The following is a 24,441-nucleotide window of genomic DNA, read 5'->3' on the forward strand; positions in this document are numbered from 1 at the left end:
AGCTACCTTGCACAATTGTTCAAGGGTTGCACCACGGCGGGCCGCCCAAGAAGGTCCAACAGACAGAGTAAAATGGGCCTTGATGGTAGCAGGAGCTGGAAGGCCAGCCTGTACATAAGTATGTGCAATCACCATTCTAATCCATCTGGCCAGGGTCTGCTTGTGAGCAGGCCAGCCACGTTTGTGAAAACCAAACAGTACAAAGAGAGGATCAGACTTCCGAAGGGATGCAGTTCTCTTCACATAGATACGGAGAGCCCGTACCACATCCAAAGACCGCTCTTTGGAAGACAATTTGAAGTAGAAGAGGGCGCTCTAATGATAGACCCTGAAGGTCTGAGAACCAGTGCCGTCTGGGCCACGCTGGAGCAATCAGAAGCAGGATTCCTCCTTCTTGCTTGAACTTCCTTATTACTCTGGGCAGTAGTGATACCGGAGGGAACCAATATGGCAGCCGAAAGTTCCATGGAATTGCCAGTGTGTCCACGAACGCTGCTTGAGGACCTTGTCCTTGTTCCGAAGACCGGAACCTTGTGAATGCGTCGAGAAGCTATCAGGTCCACATCTGGGAGGCCTCACTTGTCCACTAGGAGTTGAAATACTTCTGGATGGAGGCTCCACTCTCCGGCATGTACGTCCTGATGACTGAGGAAGTCCGCTTCCCAGTTTAGGACCCCCAGAATGAACACTGCCGATATGGCTGGCAGACGGCGTTCTGCCCACTAAAGAATTCTTGAAACTTCCCTCATTGCCATGCGGCTGCGAGTGCCGCCTTCATGATTTATGTACGCCACCGTGGTGGCATTGTCCAATTGTACTTGAACAGGTCTGTTCTGTATTAAATGCTGGGCCAGGTTCAGAGCATTGAACACCGACCGCAGTTCCAGAATGTTTATCGGGAGGAGAGACTCCTCCCTGGTCTACCGACCCTGAGGGGAGTGTTGCTCCAACACCACGCCCCAACCTCTCAGACTGGCATCAGTCACCAGAAGGACCCAGCTGGAGATCCAGAAAGGACAACCTCTGCTCAAATCGTTGGTCCTGAAGCTACCAGCTCAGTGACACACAGACCTCCGGAGACAAGGAGATCATGCGAGACCTGATCCGGTGAGGCATGCCGTCCCACTTGGCAAGAATCAATTTCTGTAGAGGGCGGGAATGGAATTGTGCATATTCCACCATGTCGAAAGCAGACACCATGAAACCTAGCACTTGCATTGCTGAATGTATCGACACTTGCGGATGAGATAAAAAGCATTGAATCCTGTCCTGAAGTTTCAGGACCTTCTCCTGAGACAAGAACAACTGCTGGTTGTGAGTGTCTAACAATGCCCCCAGGTGCACCATGCACTGAGCAGGGACCAGGGAAGGTTTCTTCCAGTTGATTAGCCACCCGTGGGCTTGCAGAAACTGGAACGTCAGATCCAGATGGCGTAGGAGAATTTCTGGGGAATTCGCCAGGATCAACAAGTCGTCCAGATACGGCAGGATCCTGACCCCTTGACGGCGGAGTACAGCCGTCATTACCACCATGACCTTGGTGAAGGCTCGCGGAGACGTGGTCAAACCAAAAGGTAACGCCCAAAATTCGTAATGGAGGTTGCCAACCGCAAACCTCAGGTACTGCTGAGGAGACATTGCAATGCAAATATGCAGGTAAGCATCATGTATGTCCAGGGAGACCATATAATCCCCAGGTTCCAAGGCCAGAACAATAGAGCGAAGAGTTTCCATAGGAAACTTGGAGACCTTCACAAATTTGTTCAAGAACTTGAGGTTGAGGATGGGCCGAGAGGACCCATTCGGTTTCGGGACTAGGAACAGCGGTGAATAGTACCCATTGCCTCTCTGAGGCACTTGTACTACCACTCCTGTGTCCAGGAGGGACTGTACCACTGAATGAAGAGTTTTTGCCTTCACCTGATCCGATGGGACATCTGTCAGGCAAAATCGATGAGGGGGACGATTCTATAAGGATACGGCGTAACCTCGAGTGACGACTTCTCCTACCCAGGCATCGGAAGTGGTCTTCAACCATTCCTGGGTAATTCCTAGAAGTCAGCCCCCCACCCTGGGATCCACCAGAGGGAGGCCCGCCCCGTCATGCAGCAGGCTTGTCAGTTTTGGAAGCAGGCTGACGGGAAGCCCAGGCCCGTTTAGGTTTGGGCTTATTGGGTTTGGAAGTGTGAGCCTGTTTCGGGTACGCCTGACCCTTTGCTTTCCCTGAAGGCCGAAAAGAGCGAAAGGAAGTACTCTTAGCCTTCGGTACCGAAGGAGCAGTACTAGGTAGACAAGCTGTTTTAGCAGAGGCCAAGTCAGCCACTATCTTGTTAAGGTCTTCTCCGAAAAGGATGTCTCCGTTAAAAGGGAGTACCTCCAGGGTTTTCTTAAGAGTCCAGATCTACAGACGTAACCTGAGCATCTGGAGAGCCAAAATGGGCGTAGTAGAAGCCTTTGTCGCCAGAAAACCGGTATCAGAAGCCACCTCCTTAATGTAATGAGAAGCTGTGACAACATACGAAAGACATTGTCTAGCATGATCAGAAGCGTTGGTAGGATGCTCAGCTTCAAACTCCTGAGCCCACGCTTCTATAGCCTCTGCAGCCCAAGTCGCTGCAATGGTGGGCCGATGCGCAGCACCTGCTAAGGTGTAAATCGCCTTTAAACAACTCTCCACACGCTTATCCGTCGGTTCTTTCAGAGACGTGATGGTAGTAACAGGCAGAGCTGAGGATACCACCAGCCGCGCCACTTGCGAATCTACTGGCAGGGGTGTTTCCCAATTTTTACTTGGCTCTGCCGCGAGGGCATAGCGAGCCAGCATCTTCTTGTGAGGCGTGAATTTCTTTCCTGGATTTTCTCAGGATTCCTAACGTATGTCAACTAAATGATCAGAGTGAGGTAAAACTTGTTTAACCACTTTCCGACGTTTAAATCGGTCCAGTTTCTTAGGGGCAGTATCAGGCTCTGGGTCATCAGTAATTAGAAGAATTATCCTGATAGCCTCCAACAAGTCAGGAACATCCACCTGTGAAACAGATTCCCCATCAGAATCAGTGTCTGTGGGGTCATTATATACGCCATCCTCATCAGACGAGGTGTCTGGGACGTTGGTGGATCATGAGGAAGTAATAGCCAGCTTAGAGGACCCCTTGGTCTTAGGTGGGCGAGGGTGAGATTTCTGTTTAGTCAGTGACTGGTTCAATTGCTGTAACTGAGTTGACAGTTGATCTGCCCATGGCGGATTAACTGCAGGGACCATAAGCAGTTGCACCGGCACAGGAGGTCCCATAGAGGGCGTAAGTCTAGTTACTAGCGTATTCAATAACGTGGAGAAAGTAGCCCAAGGTGGGTCATTATGCACCCCCATTGCTACGGTCCCACTGGGGGGTAGGGAACCCCCAGAACCTGAACCCTCTGCTGCAATGTTTTCCTCTAATGTGTCTGCAGCGTCACCACCACGCAATGTGGGATCAGCCCCAGCTCCATCGCCTCTTGTAGCTGACGTCTGAAAGCTCAATTCAAGGCAACCCAGTACAATATCAGCAGCACAACACCTGACAAGAACCCCCTGTGTAGTACAGAGAGTTCCAGAGGTATATGGTGACTAAGAATCAGAGAAAAATACACAATAAGTATATCTTGTGAAACACCTATATTAAGTAATAATCCTGACGCATTTAGCCCCCTCAGGTTACAGAATATAGGGATAGCAATCTGAGTGAGATACACTAAATGGAGGTCACACAGCAGCTATATGCACACACACATAGTCACATTGTACAATGCAGAAATGATGACATGCAATAAAACTGCACTGGACTAGCAATACAGAGTAATACTAAGTGTAGCTATACACTCAATAGATATAACAATGCACAGTAAAGACTGGATGTATATCACAGGGTGATAACCCTGACTAAATGCACTTTTTCTTAATGAACACTGTCAACAGACATGTAGAATACTTAAGTGTCCTGTAAAATGCACAGCGCTGAAATGCAGGCGGCTTTACAGAGGAGGATTTGCCTAAACAGTCCCAGGATCAGCTCAGCTTAATCTTATGGCGCCCAAACGGAGAGAGAGAGAGAGAGAGAGAGAGAGAGAGAGAGAGAGAGAGAGAGAGAGAGAGAGAGAGAGAGAGAGAGAGAGAGAGAGAGAGAGAGAGAGAGAGAGAGAGAGAGAGAGAGAGAGAGAGATGCAGCTCTAGGGCGGGAACATTTACTCTAAGTGGCGCCCTGGGGCTGGGGGAGGGGCTACAGGTCAGAACCTTATCCCCTTGCTGGACTTCACCACCGGGTACTGTGGGCCTTAGTAAACGTATTTTTGAGAGAATCCGACCTGTGCCCTTGCTCTGGTGCTCTAGTACTGCCACAGTGTCCACGCCAGATCGCAGTTTACAGCGGGTCCCGCCTCCTCCCTGAATGCAGCCACGCGATCCTGGAGAGCTGCAGTGGTGTGTGTGCCTGACGGAAGAAAACCAGAGCCTCCGCTGTAAGTACCCGGCAACCAGGGCGCGGGAGTATACAGCGCCGCTGGGGGAGGTGATGGAGCTGCAGCAGGAGATGTCTGACTGACATCTAACACTCACAGTATCTCTGCTGCAGCCCTTGAAGTCTTAATTTTTCATTTAAAAAAGCTCTTCTCAGGGCTGCTGAAGCAGCCCACCTGTTGTACGCCTGCACTGCATGGCACCAACTACAAAACTGAGCTCCTGTGCACGGCAACAGGGTTATAGAGGAGGCGGCGCTATGCATTCTGGGAAGAAGGTCAAAGCTTTTAGCCTGCTGGTGCCTCGGATCAAGATCCTACTCTACACCCCAATGCCATTCCCTGTGGAGCCCAGTGTACCCCGCAGCAGAATCTTCTTGGACCAATTAAATGGCGAAAAATGATTGTGTCATAAGTATATGACAGCGTCTCTTCAGAAACTTGGTTCATATGTGCAGACCATGGGGGTTATTCAGGTTTGTTAGCAAACCAAAAAAGTTAGCAATTGGGCAAAACCATGCTGCACTGCAGGTGGGGCAGTTGTAACACGTGCAGAGAGATTTAGATATGGGTGGGTTATATTGTTTCTGTGCAGCGTAAATACTGGCTTCTTTAGTTCTACACTGCAATTTAGATTTCAGTTTGAACACACCCCACCCAAATCTATCTCTATCTGCACGTTATATCTGCCCCCCTGCAGGGCAACATGGTTTTGCCCAATTGCTAACAAAACTGAACAAGGCCCATGTCTGGTAAAAGAGGAGCTGCAGAAACAGCACGGACCAGTTTGTACAGTATGCCCTTCAAAATATCTTTAGTGATAATCACAGTGATTTTCCTGTATATTAAAATTGGAGATTGCGAGAGAGACGGTACACACACTTCTAGAATACTAAAAAAAAAAAAAAAAAATTACATATATTGATAGTTTTATATGCTACAATGACTCAGTAGTAGCCCCAAACTTATGCTGTTAATAAGGCTTTGTGGCTGGTAAAATGTTTTATCAGAAGACCCTTGAGTCTCCATTGTATTATTAGAGGGATAGTGAGCTAGAGAGATCTTATGCAGCCAAAGTCAACATACAGTGCCTGCTCTGTACTGTGCATAAGGCCAAATATTAATAGCATCCACACACAAAAAAAAACAAAAAACACACACACACAGAGAAGATGGGCAGGAGACTCATTACTAAACTTGAAGCATACCAGTATCCAGCAACAGATTACTTAGCTCTTGGTGTTTGCTAACACCAGGGCCAGCTTGTGGGGGCATACTTTAGTAATAAAGTTAACAAAAAGTTTGATACTGGCGATGTTACTAAAAAGTAAACAAACACTAACCCAAGTTGAACTGTAGGCACCGTATTGTAACTTAATATATTGCAAAATTAGACATTTGGAATTGCCATAACATTCCAATAACCTGAAGCTGCTGTGACATGGCTGTTATTCTTATTTAACCAAATGAATTGTGTATTACTGAACTGGATCATGTGCCTATATGCATGTTACTGAAATAACCCTGATATTATACGAGTCTAACTGAAAGGGATGCATGTGTAACTTCAATAGACAAATTAACCCTGGTCACATTTCAATTGCAGTCAGGTCACCAGACCAGGAAGATACTTTTATTACAAGGGCCATAAACAATGTCACTGTGCAACAGGGAGAGGAGGAACATCAAACAAGTCACATAACCAACGACCTCATGGGCCACTTACCTGCACTAACAATCTATTCCCTAGGTCAGTGGTTTCCAAACTTTTTTGAATCACGGCACCCTAGAATATCATAATTTTTTTCATGGCACACCTAAGCCAAAAATTTCTTATTGAGAAATTTAGAAACAAATATTACATTAAGTAGATCGCGTTTATAGGTCATCCTTAGGGTCAGTTATGTGGTGAGGGACAAGATTTGCTTCTCTTTGGCCACATATTTTATGATTAGTAGCCACCAGCACTAGTTTTGCCTATTATATTGACCATGAATAATTTGAATTGGTCCTGGACCAGGACCACCAACCCAGTAAGTGTCCCGAGGCACCCCAGGGAGCCACGGCACACAGTTTGGGAACCTCTGTCCTAGGTTGTAAGCTCTCTCTTGGAGACAGGAGCCCTTTCTAATAATGTTGCAAGTCATTTATAGCTTACAAAGACAGAAGTTAGCTGATGGTTAAAAAATGTGTTCCGTAATCATTTTACTGATAATTCTAGCAATTAAGTTAGCATACAGTATAATATTTTGCATCCGATTCAAGTAAATTGTTTACCAGGTGGCTTTAATCCATACAGGTACTATATTACTTTTATTTCTCCCTGGCTGCCTCAGCTTCATGACTGTACTAAACCTGGGCACAAGCCATGTAGTAATGCTCAGTACTATCTAGTTTTGGCACGCCCCCCACCACCCCACAGAGTGATTCTTGGATACGTACAGAGTCTCCTCTAATTAGAACACATGCTATTATATTACAGATTGAACATATGCCACACCTATCTATCTCAACAGTTACCATATTGCACTATGCCTCTCCCTCATAATAAAAAACATTCGCAATATAACAGGTCTGGAAATATACTCGTAGGCGTTGTACAGATACACTGTTTAGTAGCAGAAACGCATAAGTGTGCTTCGCTTGCATAATTTAGTCATGACTATCTAATCACATGATCACATTAGAAAATAAGAATTTACTCACCGATAATTCTATTTCTCGTAGTCCGTAGTGGATGCTGGGGACTCCGTAAGGACCATGGGGAATAGACGGCTCCGCAGGAGACTGGGCACACTAAAAGAAAGATTTGGTACTACCTGGTGTGCACTGGCTCCTCCCTCTATGCCCCTCCTCCAGACCTCAGTTAGGATACTGTGCCCGGAAGAGCTGACACAATAAGGAAGGATTTTGAATCCCGGGTAAGACTCATACCAGCCACACCAATCACACCGTATAACTCGTGATATTTTATCCAGTTAACAGTATGAATAACAACTGAGCCTCTCAACAGATGGCTCAACAATAACCCTTTAGTTAGGCAATAACTATATACAAGTATTGCAGACAATCCGCACTTGGGATGGGCGCCCAGCATCCACTACGGACTACGAGAAATAGAATTATCGGTGAGTAAATTCTTATTTTCTCTAACGTCCTAGTGGATGCTGGGGACTCCATAACGACCATGGGGATTATACCAGAGCTCCCAAACGGGCGGGAGAGTGCGGATGACTCTGCAGCACCGAATGAGAGAACTCAAGGTCCTCCTCAGCCAGGGTATCAAATTTGTAGAATTTAGCAAACGTGTTTGCCCCTGACCAAGTAGCAGCTCGGCAAAGTTGTAAAGCAGAGACCCCTCGGGCAGCCGCCCAAGATGAGCCCACCTTCCTCGTGGAATGGGCTTTCACTGATTTAGGATGCGGCAAACCAGCCGCAGAATGCGCCAGCTGAATTGTGCTACAAATCCAGCGAGCAACAGTCTGCTTAGAAGCAGGAGCACCTATTTTGTTGGGTGCATACAGGATAAAAAGCGAGTCAGTTTTCCTGACTCCAGCCGTCCTGGAAACATAAATTTTCAAGGCCCTGACTACGTCCAGTAACTCCAAGTCCTTAGTAGCCGCAGGCACTACAATAGGTTGGTTCAAGTGAAAAGCTGATACCACCTTAGGGAGAAACTGGGGACAAGTCCTCAATTCTGCCCTATCCATATGGAAAATCAGATAAGGGCTTTTACACGACAAAGCCGCCAATTCTGACACACGCCTGGCCGAAGCCAAGGCCAATAACATGACCACTTTCCACGTGAGATATTTGAGATCCACGGTTTTAAGTGGTTCAAACCAATGTGATTTTAGGAAACTCAACACCACATTGAGATCCCAAGGTGCCACAGGAGGCACAAAAGGGGGCTGAATATGAAGCACTCCCTTTACAAAAATCTGAACTTCAGGCAGTGAAGCCAGTTCTTTCTGGAAGAAAATCGACAGAGCCGAAATCTGGACCTTAATGGAACCCAATTTTAGGCCCATAGTCACTCCTGACTGTAGGAAGTGCAGAAAACGACCCAGCTGAAATTCCTCTGTGGGGGCCTTCCTGGCCTCACACCACGCAACATATTTTCGCCAAATGCGGTGATAATGATTTGCGGTTACTTCTTTCCTGGCTTTTATCAGCGTAGGAATGACTTCCTCCGGAATGCCCTTTTCCTTTAGGATCCGGAATTCAACCGCCATGCCGTCAAACGCAGCCGCGGTAAGTCTTGGAACAGACAGGGCCCCTGCTGTAGCAGATCCTGTCTGAGCGGTAGAGGCCATGGGTCCTCTGATAACATTTCTTGAAGTTCCGGGTACCAAGCTCTTCTTGGCCAATCCGGAACCACGAGTATCGTTCTTACTCCTCGCCTTCTTATTATTCTCAGTACCTTTGGTATGAGGGGCAGAGGAGGGAACACATAAACCGACTGGTACACCCACGGAGTCACTAGCGCGTCCACAGCTATCGCCAGAGGGTCCCTTGACCTGGCGCAATATCTCTTTAGCTTTTTGTTGAGGCGGGACGCCATCATGTCCACCTGTGGCCTTTCCCAACGGCTTACCAACAGTAGGAAGACTTCTGGATGAAGTCCCCACTCTCCCGGGTGTAGGTCGTGTCTGCTGAGGAAGTCTGCTTCCCAGTTGTCCACTCCCGGAATGAACACTGCCGACAGTGCTATTATGTGATTTTCCGCCCATCTGAGAATCCTTGCGGCTAATGCCATCGCCATCCTGCTTTTTGTGCCGCCCTGTCGGTTTACATGGGCGACCGCCGTGATGTTGTCTGACTGGATCAGTACCGGCTGGTTTTGAAGCAGGGGTTTTGCCTGACTTAGGGCATTGTAAATGGCCCTTAGTTCCAGAATATTTATGTGCAGGGAAGTCTCCTGACTTGACCATAGTCCTTGGAAGTTTCTTCCCTGTGTGACTGCTCCCAAGCCTCGAAGGCTGGCATCCGTGGTCACCAGGACCCAGTCCTGTATGCCGAATCTGCGGCCCTCTAGAAGATGAGCACTCTGCAGCCACCACAGTAGAGACACCCTGGTCCTTGGAGACAGGGTTATCAGACGATGCATCTGAAGATGCGATCCCGACCACTTGTCCAAGAGGTCCCACTGGTAGGTCCTTGCATGGAACCTGCCGAATGGAATTGCTTCGTATGAAGCCACCATTTCTCCCAGGACTCGTGTGCAGTGATGCACCGATGCCCGTTTTGGTTTTAGGAGGTCTCTGACTAGAGATGACAGCTCCTTGGCTTTCTCCTGCGGGAGAAACACTTTTTTCTGTTCTGTGTCCAGAATCATCCCCAGGAACAGTAAGCGTGTGGAAGGAACCAGTTGTGACTTTGGGATGTTTAGAACCCAGCCATGCTGTTGTAGCACTTCCCGAGATAGTGCTACTCCGACCAGTAACTGCTCCCTGGACCTCGCCTTTATTAGGAGATCGTCCAAGTACGGGATAATTAAAACTCCCTTTTTTCGAAGGAGTATCATCATTTCTGCCATTACCTTGGTAAACACCCTCGGTGCCGTGGACAGTCCAAACGGTAGTGTCTGGAATTGGTAATGACAATCCTGTACCACAAATTTGAGGTACTCCTGGTGAGGAAGGTAAATTGGGACATGCAGGTAAGCATCCTTGATGTCCACGGATACCATGTAATCCCCCTCGTCCAGGCTTGCAATAACCGCCCTGAGCGATTCCATCTTGAACTTTGATTTTTTTATGTATGTGTTCAAGGATTTTAAATTTAAAATGGGTCTCACCGAACCGTCCGGTTTCGATACCACAAACAGTGTGGAATAGTAACCCCGTCCTTGTTGAAGTAGGGGCACTTTTACTATCACCTGCTGGGAATACAGCTTGTGAATTGCTTCTAGTACAGCCTCCCTGCTCGAGGGAATTGTCGGTAAGGCCGATTTTAGGAAACGGCGGGGGGGAGTCGCCTCGAATTCCAGCTTGTACCCCTGAGATACTACTTGAAGGATCCAGGGATCCACCCGTGAGCGAACCCACTGATCGCTGAAATTTTTGAGGCGGCCCCCCACCGTACCTGGCTCCGCCTGTGGAGCCCCACCGTCATGCGGCGGATTTGGAAGAAGCGGGGGAGAACTTTTGGTCCTGGGAACCTGCTGCGTGGTGCAGTTTCTTCCCCCTTCCTCTGCCTCTAGACAGAAAGGACCCGCCTTTTCCCCGCCTGTTTTTCTGGGTTCGAAAGAACTGCACCTGATAGTACGGCGCTTTCTTAGGCTGTGAGGGGACATGGGGTAAAAATGCTGACTTCCCAGCTGTTGCTGTGGAAACAAGGTCTGAGAGACCGTCCCCGAATAACTCCTCACCCTTATAAGGCAAAACTTCCATGTGCCTTTTAGAATCTGCATCCCCTGTCCACTGCCGAGTCCATAAGCCTCTCCTAGCAGAAATGGACAATGCACTTATTCTAGATGCCAGCCGGCAGATCTCCCTCTGTGCATCTCTCATGTACAAGACTGAGTCTTTTATATGCTCTATGGTAAGCAATATAGTGTCCCTGTCCAGGGTGTCAATATTTTCTGACAGGGAATCTGACCAAGCAGCAGCAGCACTGCACATCCACGCTGAAGCAATAGCCGGTCTCAGTATAACACCAGTGTGTGTATATATAGACTTTTGGATAGCCTCCTGCGTTCTATCAGCAGGTTCCTTTAGGGCGGCCGTATCCGGAGACGGTAGTGCCACCTTTTTAGACAAACGTGTGAGCGCTTTATCCACTCTAGGGGGAGTTTCCCAACGTGACCTATCCTCTGGCGAGAAAGAGAACGCCATTAGTAATTTTTTTGAAATCACCAATTTCTTATCAGGGAAAGCCCACGCTTCTTCACACACTTAATTTAATTCTTCAGATGGGGGAAAAACTATTGGTAGTTTTTTCTCCCCAAACATAATACCCTTTTTTGAGGTACCTGGGTTTATATCAGAAAGGTGTAAAACCTCTTTCATTGCCTCAATCATGCCACGAATGGCCCTAGTGGACATTAAATTTGACTCATCGTCGTCGAAACTGGTATCAGTATCCGTGTCGACATCTGTGTCTGTCATCTGAGGTAGTGGGCGTTTTAGAGCCCCTGATGGCCATTGAATTGCCTGGGCAGGCACGGGCTGAGAAGCCGGCTGTCCCGTATTTGGCCTGTCGTCAAATTTTTTATGTAAGGAGTCGACACTCGCACGTAATTCCTTCCATAAGTCCATCCACTCAGGTGTCTGCCCCGCAGGGGGTGACATCACATTTATAGGCATCTGCTCCGCCTCCACATAAGTCTCCTCATCAAACATGTCGACACAGCCGTACCGACACACCGCACACACACACAGGGAATGCTCTTAAAGGAGACAGGACCCCACAAAAGCCCTTTGGGGAGACAGAGATAGAGTATGCCAGCACACACCAGAGCGCTATATAATGCAGGGACTAACAATTATGTCCCCTATAGCGGCTATAATATTTACTGCGCCTCAAATCTGTGCCCCCCCTCTCTTTTTTACCCTTTTCTGTAGTGTAGACTGCAGGGGAGAGTCAGGGAGCTTCCTTCCAGCGGAACTGTGAGGGAATAATGGAGTCGGTGTGCTGAGGGAGATGGCTCCGCCCCTTTTTCGGCTGACTTTTCTCCCGCTTTTTTCTGTATTCTGGCAGGGGTAATTACCACATATATAGCCTCTGGGGCTATATATTGTGGTTATTTTGCCAGCCAAGGTGATATTATTGCTGCTCAGGGCGCCGGGCGCCCCCCCCCCCCCCCAGCGCCCTGCACCCTCAGTGACCGGAGTGTGAAGTGTGCATGAGGAGCAATGGCGCACAGCTGCAGTGCTGTGCACTACCTTGGTGAAGACTGAAGTCTTCTGCCGCCGCTTTTCCGGATCATCTTCTTGTTTCTGGCTCTGTAAGGGGGACGGCGGCGCGGCTCCGGGAACGAACACCAAGGACTGGGCCTGCGGTCGATCCCTCTGGAGCTAATGGTGTCCAGTAGCCTAAGAAGCCCAAGCTAGCTGCAAGCAGGTAGGTTCGCTTCTTCTCCCCTTAGTCCCTCGTTGCAGTGAGCCTGTTGCCAGCAGGTCTCACTGTAAAATAAAAAACCTAACATATACTTTCTTTCTAGGAGCTCAGGAGAGCCCCTAGTGTGCATCCAGCTCGGCCGGGCACAGAAATCTAACTGAGGTCTGGAGGAGGGGCATAGAGGGAGGAGCCAGTGCACACCAGGTAGTACCAAATCTTTATTTTAGTGTGCCCAGTCTCCTGCGGAGCCGTCTATTCCCCATGGTCCTTACGGAGTCCCCAGCATCCACTAGGACGTTAGAGAAAATAAGAATTTACTTACCGATAATTCTATTTCTCATAGTCCGTAGTGGATGCTGGGACTCCGTCAGGACCATGGGGAATAGCGGGCTCCGCAGGAGACAGGGCACATCTAAATAAAGCTTTTAGGATCACATGGTGCGCACTGGCTCCTCCCCCCATGACCCTCCTCCAAGCCTCAGTTAGGTACTGTGCCCGGACGAGCGTACACAATAAGGAAGGATCTTGAATCCCGGGTAAGACTCATACCAGCCACACCAATCACACCGTACAACTTGTGATCTGAATCCAGTTAACAGTATGATAACAAAAAACGAAGTAGCCTCTGAAAAGATGGCTCACAACAATAGTAATAACCCGATCTTTGTAACAATAACTATGTACAAGTATTGCAGACAATCCGCACTTGGGATGGGCGCCCAGCATCCACTACGGACTATGAGAAATAGAATTATCGGTAAGTAAATTCTTATTTTCTCTAACGTCCTAGTGGATGCTGGGACTCCGTCAGGACCATGGGGATTATACCAAAGCTCCCAAACGGGCGGGAGAGTGCGGATGACTCTGCAGCACCGAATGAGAGAACTCCAGGTCCTCCTTAGCCAGAGTATCAAATTTGTAAAATTTTACAAACGTGTTCTCCCCTGACCACGTAGCTGCTCGGCAAAGTTGTAATGCCGAGACCCCTCGGGCAGCCGCCCAAGATGAGCCCACTTTCCTTGTGGAGTGGGCCTTTACAGATTTAGGCTGTGGCAGGCCTGCCACAGAATGTGCAAGTTGGATTGTGCTACAGATCCAACGTGCAATCGTCTGTTTAGACGCAGGAGCACCCATCTTGTTGGGTGCATACAATATAAACAACGAGTCAGATTTTCTGACTCCAGCTGTCCTTGAAATATATATTTTTAATGCTCTGACAACGTCCAGTAACTTGGAGTCCTCCAAGTCGCTAGTAGCCGCAGGCACCACAATAGGCTGGTTCAAGTGAAAAGCCGAAACCACCTTAGGGAGAAAATGAGGACGTGTCCGCAGTTCTGCCCTGTCCGAATGGAAAATCAGATATGGGCTTTTGTATGATAAAGCCGCCAACTCTGAAACTCTCCTGGCTGAAGCCAGGGCCAATAGCATGGTTACCTTCCATGTAAGGTATTTTAAATCTACCGATTTTAGAGGCTCAAACCAATGAGATTTGAGAAAATTCAAAACTACGTTCAAATCCCACGGTGCCACTGGAGGCACTATTGGGGGTTGTATATGTAGTACACCTTTGACAAAAGTTTGTACTTCAGGCACTGATGCCAATTCCTTCTGGAAGAAGATTGATAAGGCCGAAATTTGAACTTTAATGGACCCCAATTTTAGGCCCATAGACAATCCTGCTTGCAGGAAATGTAAGAATCGACCCAATTGAAATTCTTCCGTTGGAGCCTTCTTGGCCTCACACCACGCAACATATTTTCGCCAAATGCGGTGATAATGTTGTACAGTCACTTCCTTTCTAGCCTTAATCAAGGTAGGAATAACTTCCTCTGGAATGCCCTTTTCTTTTAGAATCCGGCGTTCAACCGCCATGCCGTCAAACGCAGACGCGGTAAGTCTTGGAACATACAAGGTCCCTGCTGAAGCAGATCCCTTCTTAGAGGTAGAGGCCATGGATCCTCCGTGAGCATCTCTTGAAGTTCCGGATACCAAGTTCTTCTTGGCCAGTCCGGAGCCACCAGTATTGTTCTTACTCCTCTTTTCCGTATAATTCTCAGTACCTTTGGTATGAGAGGCAGAGGAGGGAACACATACACTGACTGGTACACCCACGGTGTTACCAGAGCGTCCACAGCTATTGCCTGAGGGTCTCTTGACCTGGCGCAATATCTGTCCAATTTTTTGTTGAGGCGAGACGCCATCATGTCCACCTTTGGTCTTTCCCAACGGTTCACAATCATGTGGAAGACTTCTGGATGAAGTCCCCACTCTCCCGGGTGAAGGTCGTGTCTGCTGAGGAAGTCTGCTTCCCAGTTGTCCACTCCCGGGATGAACACTGCTGACAGTGCTATGACATGATTCTCCGCCCAGCGCAGAATCCTTGCAGCTTCTGTCTTTGCTCTTCTGCTTCTCGTGCCGCCTTGTCGGTTTACGTGGGCGACTGCCGTGATGTTGTCCGACTGGATCAACACCGGCTGACCCTGAAGCAGCGATTTTGCCAGGCTTAGAGCATTGTAGATCGCTCTTAGCTCCAGTATATTTATGTGAAGGGACGTCTCCAGGTTTGACCACACGCCCTGGAAGTTTCTTCCCTGTGTGACTGCTCCCCAGCCTCGTAGGCTGGCATCCGTAGTCACCAGGACCCAGTCCTGTATGCCGAATCTGCGGCCCTCTAACAGATGGGCACTCTGCAACCACCACAAGAGAGACAACCTTGTTCTTGGTGACAGTGTTATCCGCTGATGCATGTGCAGATGCGATCCGGACCATTTGTCCAGCAGATCCCACTGAAATGTCCGTGCATGGAATCTGCCGAATGGAATCGCTTCGTAAGAAGCCACCATCTTTCCCAGGACTCTTGTGCATTGATGTACTGACACAGTTCCTGGTTTTAGGAGGTCCCTGACAAGTTCGGATAACTCCCTTGCTTTCTCCTCCGGGAGAAACACCTTTTTCTGAACCGTGTCCAGAATCATTCCCAGGAACAGCAGACGAGTTGTCGGGGTCAATTGAGATTTTGGAAGATTCAGAATCCACCCGTGTTGCTGAAGCACTACCTGGGTTAGTGCTCCACCGACTTCCAGCTGTTCTCTGGACTTTGCCCTTATCAGGAGATCGTCCAAGTAAGGGATAATTAATACGCCTTTTCTTCGTAGAAGAACCATCATTTCGGTCATTACCTTGGTAAAGACCCGAGGGGCCGTGGACAAACCAAACGGCAGCGTTTGAAACTGATAATGACAGTCTTGTATCACGAACCTGAGATACCCTTGGTGTGAGGGGGTAAATTGGGACATGCAGATAAGCATCTTTTATGTCCAGGGACACCATGAAGTCCCCTTCTTCCAGATTCGCTATCACTGCTCTGAGTGACTCCATCTTGAACTTGAATTTCTGTATGTACAGGTTCAAGGATTTCAGGTTTAGAATAGGTCTTACCGAACCGTCCGGCTTCGGTACCACAAATAGTGTGGAATAATACCCCTTTCCCTGTTGTAGGAGGGGTACCTTGACTATCACCTGCTGAGAATACAGCTTGTGAATGGCTTCCAAAACCGACGTCCTTTCTGAGGGAGACGTTGGTAAAGCAGACTTTAGGAACCGGCGAGGGGGAGACCTTTCGAACTCCAACATGTAACCCTGAGATATTATCTGCAGGATCCACGGGTCCACTTGTGAGCGAGCCCACTGATTGCTGAAAATCTTGAGTCGACCCCCCACCGCTCCTGAGTCCGCTTGTAAAGCCCCAGCGTCATGCTGATGGCTTTGTAGAACCCGGGGCGGGCTTCTGGTCCTGGGCAGGGGCTGCTTGCTGCCCTCTCTTACCCTTTCCTCTGCCTCGCGGCAGATAAGACTGTCCTTTTGGTCGCTTGTTTTTATAGGAGCGAAAGGACTGCGGCTGAAAAGACGGTGTCTTTTTCTGTTGGGAGGGGGTCTGAGGTAAAAAAGTGGATTTGCCGGCAGTTGCCGTGGCCACCAGGTCCGAAAGACCGACCCCAAATAATTCCTCTCCTTTATATGGCAATACTTCCATATGCCTTTTGGAATCCGCATCACCTGACCACTGTCGCGTCCATAAACTTCTTCTGGCAGATATGGACATCGCGCTTACTCTTGATGCTAGAGTACAAATATCCCTCTGAGCATCTCGCATATAAAGAAAAGCATCCTTTAATTGCTCTAGAGTCAATAAAATACTGTCCCTATCCAGGGTATCAATATTTTTAGTCAGAGAATCCAACCACACTACCCCAGCACTGCACATCCAGGCTGAGGCTACTGCCGGTCGCAGTATAACACCAGTATGTGTGTATATACTCTTCAGTGTAGTTTCCAGCCTCCTATCTGCTGGATCCTTGAGGGCGGCCGTATCAGGAGACGGCAACGCCACTTGCTTTGATAAACGTGTGAGCGCCTTATCCACCCTAGGGGGTGTTTCCCAGCGCGCCCTAACCTCTGGTGGGAAAGGGTATAATGCCAATAACTTCTTGGAAATTAGCAGTTTTCTATCTGGGTTAACCCACGCTTCGTCACACACGTCATTCAATTCCTCTGATTCTGGAAAAGCTACAGGTAGTTTTTTCACCCCCCACATAATACCCCTTTTTGAGGTACCAGCAGTATCAGAGATCTGCAAAGCCTCCTTCATTGCCGTGATCATATAACGTGTGGCCCTATTGGAAAATACGTTTGTTTCTTCACCGTCGACACTAGATTCATCTGTGTCGGTACCCGTGTCGACTGACTGAGGTAAGGGACGTTTTACAGCCCCTGACAGTGTCTGAGACGCCTGAGCCGGTACTAACTGGTTTTCCGGCCGTCTCATTTCGTCAACTGACTTTTGTAATGTGCTAACATTATCACGTAATTCCATAACTAAAGCCATCCATTCCGGTGTCGACTCCCTAGGGGGTGACATCACCATTACCGGCAATTGCTCTGCCTCCACACCAACATCGTCCTCATACATGTCGACACACACGTACCGACACACAGCAGCCACACAGGGAATGCTCTAATCGAAGACAGGACCCTCTTAGCCCTTTGGGGAGACAGAGGGAGAGTTTGCCAGCACACACCAAAAACGCTATAAATGTATATAAACAACCCTAGAAGGTGTTGTTTTTGATATAAGCGCTTTTAATATATCAATATCGCCAAATTATGCCCCCCTTCTCTTTGTTACCCTGTTTCTGTAGTGCAGTGCAGGGGAGAGTCCTGGGAGCCTTCCTCACCAGCGGAGCTGAGCAGGAAAATGGCGCTGAGTGCTGAGGAGAATAAGCTCCGCCCCTTTTTCGGCGGGCTTTTCTCCCGGGTTTTAAGAAAACTGGCCTGGGTTAAATACATACATATAGCCTTAATGGCTATATGTGATGTATTTATTTTGCCACTAAAGGTATTTAATATTGCTGCCCAGGGCGCCCCCAGCAGCGCCCTGCACCCTCCGTGACTGAATCAGTGAGACGTGTAGCAACAATGGCGCACAGCTGCAGTGCTGTGCGCTACCTTCATGAAGACTGAGGAGTCTTCTGCCGCCTGCTTTCCGGACCTCCGTCTTCAGCGTCTGTAAGGGGGATCGGCGGCGCGGCTCCGGGACGAACCCCAGGAGGACCTGTGTTCCGACTCCCTCTGGAGCTAAGTGTCCAGTAGCCTAAGACTCCAATCCATCCTGCACGCAGGTGAGTTGGAAATCTCTCCCCTAAGTCCCTCGATGCAGTGATCCTGTTGCCAGCAGGATTCACTGAGATCTAAACCTAAAAAAACTTTTTCTAAGCAGCTCTTTAGGAGAGCCACCTAGATTGCACCCTTCTCGGACGGGCACAAAAACCTAACTGAGGCTTGGAGGAGGGTCATGGGGGGAGGAGCCAGTGCGCACCATGTGATCCTAAAAGCTTTATTTAGATGTGCCCCGTCTCCTGCGGAGCCCGCTATTCCCCATGGTCCTGACGGAGTCCCAGCATCCACTAGGACGTTAGAGAAATAAAGAATACAGTACACATACGATATCATTTAATTGCTGTCATTAAACCCTAGCTGTGTCAATGCTGATACGATTACAGGCTGGACAGTCTCTACCAAATAACATCCCATATTCCCATCCAATAGGAGGCCTCTCGCTCTCAGCATCTCATCGCGACCGCACAAGAGCATGTGTATACATAAACAAGGATTGGTGCTGCATGGGTAGTGCGGCGTAGTGCCCTGCCCTCTGGGAGCTTCGCTGCATTCATTTGGATCCTGTGTGCAGAGGCCCAGGGGCACCTGACCCACGGTAATCTGCCACTGCTTAACACACCCCTATGAAAGAAGCCGATGAAAACGTATGTAGTTTGTCAAACAGGATTATGTAACCTCACCAGGTTGCCCAGGAAACAACATCATTGTTGATACTGCTGTCTAACACGAAAGAGCATGGCAAAGCATCAGAGTCAGGTTACTATGATTATCATCCGGATCAAAATTTGCGGGCAGCAGGTTGCCAAAACTCAACACATGGCAAGACTATTGGCTTAAGGGAGAAAAAGCGAGCAATGGTATTATGTTATCCTGACTGTCACCCAGATGCCAGTAAAAGTCCAATGTCAGAGATACAGTAAATAAGTCGCTATTACTACAACAACTAAATTAATCATTCCTCACAAACTACTTGCTAAATTAAAAGCATCCATTTTATAACATTTAAAAAAAACACACACACACACACACACACACACACACACACACACACACACAAGAAAACTGCAGTGTGTGTCCCGGACCATTCCCCAGTATGTGTAATTAATCCTGTATGCGAATGAAATCAGTGTCCAGCTATACAATCAAAAGCTTAGCCTTGCCCAATTTCTAATGGTGGGGTCTATTTACTAAAGGGGGGTACACACGGAGAGATCAGTGTTTAAAATCTAAGCAATCTGACTAGATTGCTTAGATTTCAAGCAGGGATCTGTCGTGTGTATGCCCCCCAGTGGTGCTGCATGCAGGCTCAATCTAGCGGGTCGCTCACTTCACCGCTGTGTGAAGTGAGTGGCCCCCAGTCCGTCCGTCCCCTCGTTCAGCAAATCGCGCTGTGCTGAGCGGGGGTTGAGATATGTGCTGAGCGGCCTGTGTTAAGATCGCTCAGCACACATCTCTCCCGTCAGTACCCCCCTTAAGCCTTGGAGAGAGCTAAAGAGGATGGAGATAAAGTACAAACAATCAGCTCCTATCATTTGTCAAACACAGCCTGTGACATGACAGATAAGGTGTGTACACACAGCGAGATCCTTGCTATGTCCGATTTTGACTATGCGATTTCCCTTGAACTCCCCCAGAGGACAGATAGCACAGATAGACAAAATCTCAAGCCAAAATATGTACTATGTACGGTTTTGACTAAGTGACAATTTTGTACTAGGTAGTACACTAGATATTCAAGACTGACTTGCCTGCACAGTCTATCTAGCCTTGCATTACTGACCCAATGGGAGCACGCATAGGGATCGAATCTGGATCGCAAGCTGCCTTAAGACCTTGAGATACGCACTAACTTTTCATAAGATTTGGACTATATAGTCAAAATCTTACAGATTTATCTCACCGTGTGTACACACCTTTAGGAGCTGATTGGATGAATATAAAATACCTTCTGCTTTATCTCTATCCAAGACATAGTAAACAGCCTTGTATTATTTACATTTAGCCACACAGCTTGTACATTTTAAATATTAGATGAATGACCCAGATTACAAAGATCTACATTGTGAATTCGTAAGAAAACATAATAAATATACAATTGTGATTATGTGGTAAATTACTCAGGTATGCTACCACCTTAATTGTCCTAGCACATAAGGTGTGGAAAATTGTACATAAAAAAGGATCTACAGGTGAATCTCAGAAAATTAAAATAAGTGCGAAAGTTCATTTCAGTAATTCAACTTAGAAGAATCAGAATCAGCTTTATTGGCCAGGTGTACTCACGTACACTAGGATTTTTTTTGTGGTACAATGCATTGCCAAGCAGCAACATGAAGAGGGAATACATAGCATAAGAAGAGAGAAAAACGTAGCATACATTACATGTATGAGTTCATACTGCACATTGCAACTGTACGATAGACTCGACATATTATACATGTTAGAATATTTCTATATTGTTCAGCTGGTGGACAGCTAGTGGGAAGAAGCTTTTAATGGATCTGGTAGACTTCGTGGGAATGGACCTGTAGTGTCTGCCTGATGGAAGCGATTCAAACAGTTTGTGACCTGGGTGCTGCATATCTGCCACGATTTTCTCTGCTCGCTTCCTGACCCTTGACTTGGTATAATTCCTGGACAGGAGGGAGGTCAGCCCCAACGCTCTTCTCACCTGTCCTCACCACCTTTTGCAGCCTCCGTCTATCACGCTCATTGGCAGCTCCATTCCAGACTGATCGAGGAACATAGGACCGATTCTATGATCGCTGTGTAGAAGAGGAGCAGCAGCTCATCATCTACACAGGTGAAACAAATATATTATATACTGTAGACTCATTACATGCAAAGTGAGATATTTTAAGCCTTTGTTAGAATTTTGATGATTGTGGTTTACAGCTTACGATAACCCCAAATCCAAGATCTCAGAAAATTAGAATATTACATAAAATCAATTAGAAAAAAGAAAAAAAAAAGGATTTTAAATACAGAAATATCGGCCCTCTGAAACGTATAATCATGCATATGTACTCAGTACTTGGTTTGGGCCCCTTTTACATTAATTACTGCCTCAATGCGGCGTACCATGGATTCTATCAGCCTGTGGCACTGCTGAGGTGTTACGGAAGACCAGGCTGCTTCAATAGTGACCTTCATCTCTTCTGCATTGTTCATAGGGGGCCCAAACCAAGTACTGAGCAAATATGCATGATTATACTTTTTTTAGAGGGCCGACATTTCTGTACTTAAAATTCTTTTTTTATTGATTTTATGTAATATTCTAATTTTCTGAGATTTCAGATTTTTCTTAAGCTGTAAACCACAATCATCAAAATTATAACAAATAAAGGCTTGTAATATCTCACTTTGCATGTAATTAGTCTATATCATATATTACTTTCACCTTTTCAGTTGAATTACTGAAATAAATGAACTTTTGCACGATATTCTAATTTTCTGAGTTTCACCTGTATTCACAGTGGATCCCAGTATACCATTTGGGATAATGCTACCTGGCAAGAATCATTAGACTGAATGGATCTGGAACTTAAGGTGTGTACACACGGTGAGATCTTTTCTTCCGATTCTGACTATATAGTCAGAATCGGAAGAAAAGATAATGCAGATCGCAAGATGACAGTCACCTTGCGATCCCGATTCGATGCCGAAGCGCGGCCCCGCGCGGTCGGCATCGGCAGAAAAAATAGACTGTGCAGGCAAGTCAATCTTGACTATCTCTATAGAAGAGATAGTCAAGATTGCCACTTAGCCAAAATCGCACAGAACCAGGATCGCAAGCACACTCATTATGTGCTTGCGATACTGGCTAAGTGCCGACCCGGCCCCTGTCGCACAGTGAGAATCGGTTAAGTCCGAATCTCACCGTGTGTACACACCCTTAGACAGTATCAGTATCACTAGGTCATCTCTAGCTAAACTGTGGTCTCAATACTTTGTCTTTACATATTGAGTTTGGGTTAAGGTTGTCACTCATCTGGGATTCATCCAGACTCAGAAAACCAGCAACACTGTCCGAAGGTTACCCAATACAGGATAAGTGGTGCCCAGGGATACCTCAGTTGTGCGTCGGTGACGTCACTGTGTCATTCCTGGCAGGCCATTTCTCCTGCTCCACTCCCAGTCTTCCCTGCAGCTTCTGGAGTTCCTGATGCTCTATGGCATCGCACAACATCGTAGCTCTCACAGGACAGCAGGGGAGATAAAGGGGTCTATATACTAAGCCTTGGAGAGAGATAAAATGATGGATATAAAGGGGGGAGTCTACGTACTAAACCTTGGAAAGTGATAAAGTGGAGAGTGATAAACTACCAACCAACCACCTCCTCTCATTTTTCAGACACGACCTGTAAACATGGCAGTTAGGAGCTATATGCTGGTACTTTCTCTCTCTCCAAGGCTTAGTAAATAGACCCCTTAGTAGCAGCCAATCAGCTCCTGCTATGTTACAGGCTGCGTTTGAAAAATGACAGGAGCTGGTTGGTACTACATCTCTTTCCAAGGCTTAATATATCTTGCCCAAAGTGTTTGTAGAGCAAGGTCATTTGCTCCCTTCCCCCATCCTTGGTGCAAATGGTGCCAAGCGGATTGAAGCTGCATATGCAGAAAGTCGATTTCCCGAGTTACAGTAAAATGTGAAAAGATTTCCTATTAGATAGAACATTTCTGCAATGAAAAGATGTTGCTTAAGTCGATAATGGTCTAAAAAAAACAGTATTAGCTGCATAACTAAAAGCTCTCAAAGCTTCAAGTCATCACTTGGTGAAGAACACTGATAAATCAAATTACATATTATGCATGTTCACTTAATACTATCATCTAAAAAACAGAATATAAATATATAAAATTAAATATTTTTGTTAAAGTCATTTGGTAGCTAGTGAAACCAAATCCACATGACTTTAGAATGTAGTAACATACACAGTCAAGCAACATGTATGGCAAACTTTTTATTTTTTGTTTTACTTTCACAAAATTTTCATCTACTGGTTGGTCACTATGGTCATGTGTCAATGTGTTTTACAGCTCATTAATTCAAGGCCATTCTCTCTCAGAGCGCTCTCAATTTTACCACATGGGTAATGTAAATATCAGACCTATGGTGCTTAAAATGTTCTCTTCTTTCCAGACCTTTCATGTAATGTGGGCTGCACATTTAAGAGGCGTTTCCATGTTCTGCTGATGGCGATGTATCGGGAGTTCAGCAAAAACATTCCTGTTAAAAAAAAAACAGACTCACCGATTCCAATCATTTTTGGATCGGGTCATTGGCAAACTAGGAAATTTTCTGCAATTAATCACAGATGTATGGGCCCTTTAAGAAAAGATCATTTTGGAAGGTTACTAAGCTCAAATATATAATTTGTAATCATCTTCGGTACACATCTTGCTAAAAAGGAAACTGTCTTTCAAGGTATGAAATAACTGTTACTACTCTGTGCTCTAGTAAATTGAGATCATGGTAATCCCTTTGTAAGAAAAATGGAATGAAGGCTTATTGAATGTAAACTATTGCTTACATCTATGAGTTTAGTGTAATGTTTAGCACTTAAGGAGCCATCTTCACAAGTAAGCAAATAAATCTAGCAAATTAATTTATTTATCACTGCATTCAACAATTGCATAGATGAGCTTGAATTATTGATGTTACAAAAAGCTTTCCCTAAGCAACATATTTCCTTCAATGCACATCACGAAACGGGTATTGAAGCAACAGTCATAAGAAAGAAAACAAATGGGATGCAACTGTTACAGTCAGAAAAAAAATTCTTAAAACTGACAAAACATAATTTGCATACAGCAGAACTACAGTGATACTGTACTTGCATATGACGTCCCATTGGTAGTCATGGTAACCCAATGCTTTGTGCACGCTCACCTTTGCAAGCCAATAGCCTCACGTGATTTCATTTAGTAATCTGGATGCATTATATACCTTTATTTATTTATAGTAGACATTTGGTTGTATGGAAAATGTAAGTAAATAGAATGTCACAGTATCGCAACTAAAGCTGTAAGACACGTGCAATAATAAGACAAGGGCATACTTACCATGGGATCCAAGCAGGTCTTTTTTTCGGGAGGGGAGGGTGGTGAATATCAAAAAGATAGAGTATAGTGAATGGCAGCGACTTAATAGCCCACTTGGATCTAGCAGATGTCTGCTGGAGTCCTCACGAGCAGAAACAAATGCAG

At 46.7% G+C, this 24,441-nt stretch overlaps 1 protein-coding gene across 2 annotated transcripts in view; it reads right to left on the reverse strand.

Annotated features, from left to right (window-relative positions):
* TTC39B (tetratricopeptide repeat domain 39B) overlaps window positions 1-24,441 on the reverse strand; it is a 214,380-nt gene that overhangs the window by 188,714 nt on the left and 1,225 nt on the right. The gene's annotated exons all lie outside the window — the stretch shown is intronic.

This window comes from Pseudophryne corroboree, chromosome 1 (assembly GCF_028390025.1).
Source record: "Pseudophryne corroboree isolate aPseCor3 chromosome 1, aPseCor3.hap2, whole genome shotgun sequence".
Classification (NCBI taxonomy): Eukaryota; Metazoa; Chordata; class Amphibia; order Anura; family Myobatrachidae; genus Pseudophryne; species Pseudophryne corroboree.